We start from the raw sequence: 9,324 nt of genomic DNA, 5'->3' as shown, positions 1-9,324 counted from the left end.
ACTTCCAATCCAAAGATCTTGTCCTCTTACCAACCTCAGCCACCCATTCTGACACTCATTTCTTAGACCTTGTCATTTGCAAATTACAACACCTCAAAAATCTCAATTTTAGTCATCACTCTCATCTCTTTCTAGTTTCTTCCAATACATCCACTCCACCAATCTTCCTACTCCTAAACTCTTATTTTTTGCTCTCCATTACCTCCCTCATATCATCATTTCCATGTTTATCCAACTTAGATCCTATGGTCTATTATAATCACTCTGTGGCATCCATTCAAAACTCTCCAAATCCCTTCCCCACCATCACACTTACCTGGAAAAACCTGAACCAAGGTTTAATTGGGCTCTCCATCTTCTTTATATCTGCATTCCAGCAACTGATCCTATATGGAGTAACTTTCAATGTAAGCTTCATGACCTCAGATCATAAGTGAGCACTCATGCCCCTGAGAAATCACTCCCAAATTTTTGTCTCTAGCTCTGAATCCTTTCCTGAATTCCAGGCTCATATAGCTAACTGCTTGCAGTACTGGACATCTGCACTTGAATGTCTACTTGGCATCTCAAATTTAATTTGTCCAAAATCAAACTGTAATTTTCCCCCTAAATCAACTCTTCTTCTTTCTACATTTACTATCTCAGTTCTTGCTGATTTCATCCTTCCAGTTCCTCAACCCAGATGCCTTGGAGTCATCTTGCATTCATCCCTTTATCTTAGGCCTCACTCTCTATCAGCAAAGCTTTTTCTCTCTACCTTCATCATATATTCATAAACATATCGCCTCTCTCTATTGCTGCCACTGTGGCCTAAGCTCCCCTTATCTCTTGCCAGGATTACTGCAACATCCTCTTGTTTGGGGTTAAATGTGTTCCCCAAAAAGGTATGTTGAAGTCCTAACCCCCAATATCTCAGAATGCTACCTTAGTTGGAAAAAGTCATTGCAGATGTAATTAGATAAGTTAAAGTCATACCAGAGTAGTATGGGCCCTTAATCCAATATGACTGCTGTCCTTATAAGAAGAGGAGAGGAACACAGAGAGGAGATGCCCATGTGAAGATAGATGCATAGGGAGAAAGCTACATGACAACACAGGCACAGATTGAAGCACTGCAGATGTAAGTCAGGGAATTCTAAGGATCAACAACCAACGGGAAGAGGCATAGATGGGTTCTACCCTGATTATCAGAGGGAGGATGGCCCCTCTGATGATACCTTGATTTCAGACTTCTAGCTTCCAGATCTATGAGAAAATAAATTTCTATTGTTTTAAAGCCACCCAGTTTGTGGTACTTTGTTATGGTCCTAAAACACTGATATACCACCTTACTGGTTTCCTGGTTTCTACCCTTGACTACTGTCTAGTTTTAACACGGCAGCCAGAATGATCCTGCTAAACCTCTGAGCAAGATCCTCTCTTGCTTCTGTTCAAATCCTGCAATGGCTCCACTTTTCATTCTGAATACAAGCCTTACAAAGGTCTCTAAATTCCCATAAAATCTCTTCCCCTTTTATGAATCTGGTCACTTCTATTACTCTCTGCCTCATTCACTCTATTCTAGTCACACTGACCTACTTTGCTGTCGCTCAAACTTCCACACAGACTTCTGTCATTTCTTCTCATTTGATGTTCTCTGTCATGACAATAACAGAGAATTTGACCACACTTGCTTAGCTTTAACCTGAGTGTGGCCTATATGTGCCTTGTGGCTTATACTTTACATATAAACAAATGCATATAGGCTGTAATTGGGGTGGAGGGAAGAATAGTGTTACAAACTACCTATTGGGAAAGGCCATATAGTTTAATGGCTAAGTAAATAAGACTTAGGGAGTCTGAAAGACTTAAGTGATCAAATTACTTAATAGTGAAAAAGGGAAAATGACCTATCCAATTTTTACTCTAAAAATCACCCTGGGGCTTCTGTTCCCTCATCTGTAAAATTAGAAAATGAAAGTTAATGCACTATTAAATCAGATGATGCACGCAAGGTGCTTGCCACATGGCAAGCATTCAGTAACTATCAGCTATTCTTATTACTAATCAATGAAATTCAAAAGGAGTTTAAATATGAGTCCTGAGATACCAAGGATAATTATTTTGATGTCTACCAAAAAATAAGCTAAGCAAGCATTTGAGTGGACACATTTTCCTTTAGGACAAGTTTGGGCTTAAAAACTTCCTAACAAAATTCATATCAGACATTTGTGGAACCCTAGGATTTCACCAAGTATAGACACAAAATGATGTTGTTTGTTTAGATCTCTCTCAGCGTTGACACTTTCTGTGTCCAAATGATGTATTCATCACAGCACCTGTGAACAGGCACAACCCTGGGTCTTGCAATGGGCTTGCTTCATGGTCATAGTTCCCCCAGACAATATTGCCACCCCTAAACACCTCCTCAGTTAAACCCAGCTTCCACCACCATCCCTTGTCTTTTGAAGGAAGAAAATATCCTTTACCTTTTTCTCAAAAACTATCAAACTCACAAAAGAAAACTTTTAATCTATAAAAACCAGTCTCATAGCTCCAAAGGGAGAGTGACCTATTAGGACAGGACCACTGACAGGATATATGTGACAATTCCACCCTTGTGGAAATGTGAGAAAATTTTAGTGAGAATCTACAGAACCTCAAGAGGGTTCCTGCTACTTACTACCTTGGGCAGAGAGGTAGAATTAGACTTAAATAGAAAACCCAGTATTTGGACAACCACAATGACGACAGACTACATCTACTCATTCTAAAAGTAAAGTAAGTGGAGTAAGATAAATGGAAAGGATACCAGGATACCATGCTGGTGTTTCAAAATATGGATGAAGGTTAATTTGAATGTTTTGTTAGATTTCAAAAAATGAGACGGTATTTTATTTTCGGAACTTTGCATGGTCTTTGATGAGAGTGCGCCCTCTGGTGGCTCCAGCAATGACTTGTAAGCGAACGGGCACCTTAACTCTAACACACTTTACCTTGAGCAACTTCAACTTCTCTAAAGGTGGAAAAAGGAAAATGACCTCTCTAATTTTAACATAAAAAAATCACCTGCCCTTCAAAAGCTTATACCATTGAGTTCAATTTACTTTAATCTTTTTTCAACATAAAGGAAAGGTACCCAGTGTTCACTTTGTCTTTGGGTGATGAGTTCGTGTTTGCTTTCTTTTTTTCCATAATAAGCATGACTTACCTTTCATTTTCAAATATTTTTATTTTGAAATGTTAAAATCAGATAGAAAACTGTGAGCATCTGTGAATATACCACCCATGTCTCTAGAATTATAATATTTTTCCAGATTTGTTTCAGAGTTTCCAATTGTTTTCTATTTTGAAACCTATAGAAAAGTTACAAGTACAATTCAGAGCTTTTTTCCAGTTGCTGATTTGATGCCCAAATACTTTAGTATTTAATATAAGCAAAGACATTTTCCTACATAACCACAATGTAACCATGAAAATTTTCAGACCACAAGTGCTGCCAATTATCTAAATTATGTCCCATTGTGGCTCTGATAACCCATACCAGGCTGTCCACACAGAATCAGTCACCCTCCTCACCTTGCTGGAACTCCAACACTCCAAGCTAGGTTGCCCCTCGTACATGGATGCCTTTCTCAGGCTCTGGCAACCTCTACCAGACTCCAGACTCATCCCCTTCTGCCCGCATATAAAGCACAGCCTTGCTCACCCTGTTCAGGTTCAGAAACCTGACACACCTCTCATAGATGCTATCCTCATCCAGCTTCAGCTCATACCCTCTCACCAGGCTTTTTTCCCTCATATATGCCCTGCTCACACTGTTCAGGGTCTGACACCCCACACCACGCCACTCACATGTATGGATGCCTTCCTTACTTTGCCCCAGCTCTGATTCCCCATGCCAGACAGCCCACACAAAAAAAGAATCTCAACCTTCTTTAAGCTCTGTTATGGGTTGAGTTGTGTACCCCCTAAAAAGATATATTGAAGTCCTAACCCATGTACCTCAGTATGCTGCAGATGTCATTAGTGAAGATGAAGTCATACTTAAGTAGGATGGGCCTCTAATGCAATATAACTGGTGTCCTTATAAGAAGATGTCCCATCTGAAGACAGAGACATACAGAGAGAATGTCACATGACAATGAAAGCAAAGATTGGAATTATGCAGTTGAAAGCCAAGGAATACTAAAGATTGATGGCAAATCACTAGATGCTAGGAAGAGGCAAACCTGAAACAGGTTTCAGAGCCTGGCCTTGCTGACACCATGATTTCATACTTCCAGCCTCCAGAACTGAAAATAAATTTCTGTAGTTTTAAGCCATCCAGTTTGTGGTACTTTCTTGCTCTAGAAAATGAATATAGGTTTTGGTATTGAGAAGTGGGGTGCTATAAGGCTATAACAAACCTAACAATATGGTTTTGGAATTAGTAAGAGGTAGGGGATGGAAGAATTTTAAGGTTCATGATAGAAGAAACCTAGATTGCCTTGAAGAGAATATTGCTTGAAATATGAACATTAAAGGTGTTTTTGGTGAGGTCCCAGACAGAAATAGCAAGCAAGTTGTTGGACACTGGAAAATAGCTAATCCTCATTATAAAGTGGCAGAAAACTTGGCCAAATTATTTTCTACTATTGGGAGGAAAGTGAAACTTGTAAGTGATGAACTTACCTAGTGGGCTAAGGAAATTTCCAAGCAAAGTATGGAAAGCATGGTCTGGTTCCTCCTTACTGCTTATAGTAAGGTGATAGAGAAAAGAGATAGAGAACAAATTGTTAAGCAGAAAGGAACCAGAATTTAAAGATTTGGAATATTCTTGGTCTAACCACATTACGAAAAAATGGGAAAGCATACTCTGGAGAGAACAAAAAGGTGTGGCTGAACAATCTTTGATAAAGAGATTATGAGGGTGACTCAAGGATCCAATCAACCATCTCAGCAGAAGCTAGGAATAGAAATGCAGTTATCCAGTAAAGATCTGTGGACAACTCTCTTTTCTGATGGCTTGTCTTGGATTCCTGTGAATTGTTTGGGAGGCTGGCAAAGTTTTTGAGAGTTTTATTCCTCAGAAACACTACCAGTATGGACTAGAAGGAACAGAGAGGAACAAAATGAAGAACGAATGACTGGAAGAGTCATCGTTGCAGGCACCTGGGTAAACTAGGATTCCTGGGTTCCAGAGGGCAGAGCCACCAGTTCCTTCTAGAGGACAGAGCCACGCCTAGGAATGAGATGGTGGGGCCACCATCTAGGATGAATGGGTGGAACTACTACTTAGGACAAGGGTGAGGAGGTGGGTTCAGCAGGGGGGAGGGTGCAATAATGGGACTGGTCATGTCCTGGATTCCAGAGATCTGGACTCCTTTCTGGGTTCAGGGACTGGGGCCTCTGCCCAGGGCGAAGAAGGTCAGGTAACCTCCTTGTTTCCACAGGGAGGAGCCACCTCCTCAGCTATAGAGGGCAGGGTAGCTGCCCAGGACTAAGGGGGTGGGACCTCCACCCAGGGCCCAGGGGCAGTGCTATTGTCCAGGGGTGAGGGTCAGGGAGGCCACCTAGAGACAGCATCCAAGTAATCTCTTCTTTCCAGATGGTGGGTTACCACCCAGAGCTGAGGAGGTAGACTCAGTGAACAGAGCCACAGAGAATTATTTTAAAGCTATAAATCCTAATGGAAATGCCCTGTTGTGTTGCAAACTGCTTTAAACCAGTGATACCTTTTTTTCTTCCAATTTCTCCCTTTTGGATGGAAATGTTTGTCCTATGCCTGTCCTACCACTGTATCTTGGAAGCAGATAACTTGTTTCTACAGTTCACAGATCCACAGCTAGAGAGGAATTTTGCCCCAGGATGAACCGTACCCTGAGTCTTACCTACTTTAAATGATATTTAGATAAGATTTTGCACTTAGACTTGATGCTGAAATAGGTGAAGTCTTTTGAGGCTGGAGGAATGGGGAAAATTATATGTGGGAAGGCCATGAATTTGGGGAGAGGGGGCAAAGGGCAGACTATTATTGGTTGAATGGTGTCTCCAGAAAAGGACACATTGAAGTACTCACCCCAGTGTCTCAGAATGTGACGTTATTTGGTAATAGGGTCATTGTAGATACAATTAGCTAAGTTAAAATGAGATCACACTGGATATTTAGGGAAGATGGAGGCGTAGGAGGACAATGGGCTCACCGCGTCCTGCTGATCACTTAGATTCCACTCATATTGGCCTAAATAACCCAGAAAAATGCCAGAAGCCTAGCAAAATGGACTCTCCAGAGCCAAGCGTAGACGAAAGGCCCACAGAAGAGGGTAGGAAGGGCGGAGAGGTGATGCGTGCTAAACGGACTGGCGGCAGGGAGCCGGGGTGGTGTAGGGGCAGCCCACCCGGCAAGGTGGAATCACCGAGTCTGGCTTGCAAAAGCAGAGGGGCCAGATGGAGTGTGTTCTGACAGCCAGCGGGCCTTAACATCTGGAATGTTAAAAGTCAACAGCTCTGCTCGGAGAGCAGGAGGGCACGAGGACACCGGGAGGGAGAGATGTTGAGCCCCAGAAGACAGAGCTCAGCTTGGTGGGGAACAAAGGCGCTGGGAAGCGCCATTTCCCTCGCCCATCCCCCAGCCAAAATCCCAAAGGGAACCAGTTCCCGTCAGGGAACTTGCTTGCACCCCGCAAACACCCAATGCCGTGCTTCTGTGGATCCATCCTTCTGACGGGTCTGCCTCCCTCCTGGTGCGGCAGGGCCCCTCCGGAAGTGGACCACCAAAGGCAAAGCGAGCTGAGCCTACCCCTCCTGCCCCTGCGCACCTTGCAGATCCACCCCAGCTAATAGGCCAGATCCCATCCAAGCAGCACGACAAGCCTGGCAGTGTGCAAGTAACCCAGACAGAGGGCACACCACTCCACAGTGAGTCCTGCCTCTGGGAGAGGGGAAGATAAGGTACACACCAGTCTGACTGTGGCCCCAGCGGTGGGCTGGGGGCAGACATCAGGTGTGACTGCGGCCCCGCCCACCAACGCAAGTTACTCCAGACAGCACAGGGGAAGAGCCCTGCAATTCCGCACCACTCCAGGGACTATCCAAAAGGACGAAACGGAAGAATTCTCCTCAAAAGAAACTCCAGGAAGTAGCAACAGCTAACAAACTGATCAAAAACGATTTAAGCAATGTAACAGAAAATGAATTTAAAATAATGGTCATAAAATTAATCGCTGGGCTTGAAAAAAGTATACAGGACAGCAGAGAATCTATTACTACAGAGAACAAGGGACTAAGAAACAGTCAGGAGGAGCTAAAAAATGCTATAAATGAGCTACAAAATAAAATGGAGGCAACCATAGCTTGGATTGAAGAGGCAGAGGAGAGAATAGGTGAATTAGAAGATAAAATTATGGAAAAAGAGGAAGCTGAGAAAAAAGAGAGATAAAAAAAATCCAGGAGTATGAGGGGAGAATTAGAGAACTAAGTGACACAATTAAATGTAATAACATACGCATAATTGGGATTCCAGAGGAGGAAGAGAGAGGGAAAGGTGCTGAAGGGGTACTTGAAGAAATCATAGCTGAGAACTTCCCTGATCTGGGGAAGGAAAAGTCATTGAAATCCAAGAGACACAGAGAACTCCCTTCAGACGTAACCTGAATCGATCTTCTGCATGACATAGCATAGTCAAACTGGCAAAATACAAGGATAAAGAGAAAATTCTGAAAGCAGCTAGGGATAAACATGCTCTAACATATAAAGGGAGACCGATAAGACTAGTGACAGATCTCTCTACTGAAACTTGGCAGGCCAGAAAGGAATAGCAGGAAATCTTCAATGTGATGAACAGAAAAAAATATGCAGCCCAGAATCCTTTATCCAGCAAATCTATCATTTAGAATAGAAGGAGAGATAAAGGTCTTCCCAAACAAAAACTGAAGGAATTCATCACCACTAAAGCAGCCCTACAAGAGATCCTAAGGGGGATCCTGTGAGACAAAGTACCAGAGACATCACTACAAGCATGAAACATACAGACATCACAATGACTCTAAACCCATATCTTTCTATAATAACACTGAATGTAAATGGCTAAATGCTCCAACCAAAAGACATAGGGTATCATAATGAATAAAAAAAAAAAGACCCATCTATTTTCTGTCTATAAGAGACTCATTGTAGACCTGAGGACACCTTCAGATTGAAAGTGAGGGGATGGAGAACTATCTATCATGCTACTGGAAGTCAAAAGAAAGCTGGAGTAGCCATACTTATATCAGACAAACTAGACTTTAAATTAAAGGCTGTAACAAGAGATGAAGAAGGGCATATATAATAATTACAGGGTCTATCCATCAGGAAGAGCTAACAATTATAAATGTCTATGCGCCGAATACGGGAGCCCCCAAATATATAAAACAATTACTCACAAACATAAGCAACCTTATTGATAAGAATGTGGTAATTGCAGGGGACTTTAATACTCCACTTACAACAATGGATAGATCATCTAGACACAGGATCAATAAAGAAACAGGGGCCCTGGATGATACATTGGATCAGATGGACTTGACAGATACATTTAGAACTCTGCATCCCAAAGCAACAGAATATACTTTCTTTTCGAGTGCACATGGAACATTCTCCAAGATAGATCACATACTGGGTCACAAAACAGCCTTTCATAAGTATATAAGAATTGAGATCATACCATGCACACTTTCAGACCACAATGCTATGAAGCTTGAAATCAACCACAGGAAAAAGTCTGGAACACATCCAAAAGCATGGAGGTTAAAGAACACCCTACTAAAGAATGAAAGGGTCAACCAGGCAATTAGAGAAGAAATTTAAAAATATATGCAAACAAATGAAAATGAAAAGACAACAATCCAAATGCTTTGGGATGCAGCGAAGGCAGTCCTGAGAGGAAAATACATTGCAATCCAGGCCTATCTCAAGAAACAAGAAAAATCCCAAATACAAAATCTAACAGCACACCTAAAGGAAAGAGAAGCAGAACAGCAAAGACACCCCAAACCCAGCAGAAGAAGAGAAAGAATAAAGATCAGAGCAGAAATAAACAATATAGAATCTAAAAAAACTGTAGAGCAGATCAACAAAACCAAGAGTTGGTTTTTTGAAAAAATAAACAAAACTTATAAACCTCTAGCCAGGCTTCTCAAAAAGAAAAGAGAGGGGACCCAAATAGATAAAATCATGAATGAAAATGGAATTATTACAACCAATCCCTCAGAGATACAAGCAATTATCAGGGAATACTATGAAAAATTATATGCCAACAAACTGGACAACCTGGAAGAAATGGACAAATTCCTAAGCACCCACACACTTCCAAAACTCAAACAG

The sequence above is a fragment of the Panthera uncia genome, chromosome X (assembly GCF_023721935.1).
Source record: "Panthera uncia isolate 11264 chromosome X, Puncia_PCG_1.0, whole genome shotgun sequence".
In the NCBI taxonomy this organism is placed as follows: Eukaryota; Metazoa; Chordata; class Mammalia; order Carnivora; family Felidae; genus Panthera; species Panthera uncia.
Note: the sequence above shows the minus strand (reverse complement) of the source record.